This window comes from Camelina sativa, chromosome 1 (genome assembly GCF_030686135.1).
Source record: "Camelina sativa cultivar CO46 ecotype springtype chromosome 1, ASM3068613v1".
NCBI classification, from domain to species: Eukaryota; Viridiplantae; Streptophyta; class Magnoliopsida; order Brassicales; family Brassicaceae; genus Camelina; species Camelina sativa.
The window spans coordinates 12046610-12048605 of NC_141880.1; the positions used below are offsets into that span (position 1 = coordinate 12046610).

The 1996-nt window shown below is 27.6% G+C and overlaps 1 long non-coding RNA gene across 1 annotated transcript; it reads right to left on the reverse strand.

Moving 5' to 3' along the window:
* Positions 1-413: 413 nt before the first annotated feature.
* LOC147949813 (uncharacterized) lies at positions 414-1227 on the reverse strand. The gene is made up of 2 exons (XR_015561374.1): positions 1011-1227; positions 414-614 (listed from the first exon to the last, which is right to left on the reverse strand). It is a non-coding gene; the product is annotated as an uncharacterized LOC147949813 (long non-coding RNA).
* Positions 1228-1996: the final 769 nt, after the last annotated feature.

Genomic DNA, 1996 nt, shown 5'->3' on the forward strand with positions numbered 1-1996 from the left:
AAATTATATGAATTTTTTGTTTTGTTTTAGTATAATATTTAATTATTTATATTTTAAATTATATTTGTTTATATATTAATTTGATGCTATATATATATTAATACATATTATTTATACTATACTAGGTGATTATTCGCGCTACGCAGCGAGTTTTCTTTTCTTTTATTTTTGTTCTTTTTCTCATTTGAAGTGTCATGTTTTGATAATTCGATCATTATAATTTCTAGTTTTCTTATTAATCACTAATGCAATTGAAATTGACGTATGAACATCTAGTTTTTATATTAAAGTAATTTTCTAGCTAGCAACATTTTCAACAATATCACTCACGCAAAATAAAACAACCCAACCCGTTCTTTTTTTAATATCATAATAACTAGTTATCATATACTCACTAGCAACCTAACCCTCAATCAATCAACAACGGATAACACAAAACAATTCTAATAACAATCCAAAACATAAATCAAAGTCATAAAACCAGCAACCTAACATTCGTTCTAGAAAATTAAATTCCACTCTAGCATCTTATCAGAGATACAGAGCAATCAACCAAGCCTCTAGAACATCCTCCTCTTCATAGTCTCGATTCCACGATCACACTTTGCCTTTATCTGTACCACAACACAAAATAGAAGCGTTAGTATTACCAGAAATACTTAGAAAAACTGATCCTAAATTTGAGTTACCTAATTGATTTCTAAATCAAAAATCTCAATAAATACTATCCTAAACTAACAAACCCACATACAATTAATTCAAAGATTTGATTACCGATCAATAATGCCATATACTCCTGAAATTTAAAGAGAATATTTTTAATTTAAAGAGAATATACCCTAAAACTACCCTAATCGAGTAAACGATCTACATCTACCTATAAATACATGTTAGTCGTTTAGGTTAAATTCATCGTATCTTCTCCAATTTCTTTGTTTCATTTTCCCATTATTCTTTACAAATGGCGATCATTTTTCCAATCACAGATTTAATACAAAGCTCTGGGGTACCTTTAGTTGTGTCGAGAGTAATAACAAGCCGCTGAAAAGTAGAAACCGCGGTATTGATTTTAATGATACCGGAAACCACCGCATGTGTTTCATTTCTCTTCCTTTGTTGCGGTAGTTTCAATGCGCTTCCAAATCCTGAAAGCTCATCTTTTGATAGAAAGTGAAGCTAAAAATTCAAGGGTTAAAGAGAATTCAAAATTAATCATGAGAATTTGCCAAACATTCTTGATTATAGAGCAATTTCTTGATTATGTTTGAAGAGAAAAGCAAAAAAAAAAAACTCGAGATGATACTCTTGCGTAGAAGACACGTGGGGGCAAGGGTAAGAAGTAAACGAAAGACATGCGTTTATCTGAGAATTAAATGCCTTCTGGCACACTTTATTTTAAATGTATATTTCAAATAATAAAATATAAGATTATCGTATGTACATTGCAGATTTTGAACAAATAATATGAAGTCAAAAAAATTGTAACTTTTAAAATCATGATGATTATGATGCGTATAGTGAAAAGAAAATTACAAGATTTAAGGAGTTCAAAATTTTTAAATTTTTAGTGATGATTACATTTATACGGTTAATAATGATTACATGAGTACAAAATTTTCTTTTACGAAACACTTAATAATTAGAGATTTTGATTAATTCTGTTTTTTTATTAACCTTTTTACGATTAAATCACATCCTAACTATTCTTACTAATAAAACTGATAACTAAATCTCTATGAGAGATTATAAGAAGAAAGGGTTTAAACAAAGGAGAGACACATAATGATCACATGAACAGAAAAAAAATAATGTAATAATTTTATACTTTTTTAAAAAAACATCAATTCAAAATATTAAACATATTTTATAGAGAATATCATACTGCTAATTGTAGTGTCTGTTTTATCCAACAAATTTTTAAATTTAAGCCATAAATAGATTCTTTTTCACAAATAATTTTCCTAATTAAATTGATTTCTCCATCAATGCTTATAAC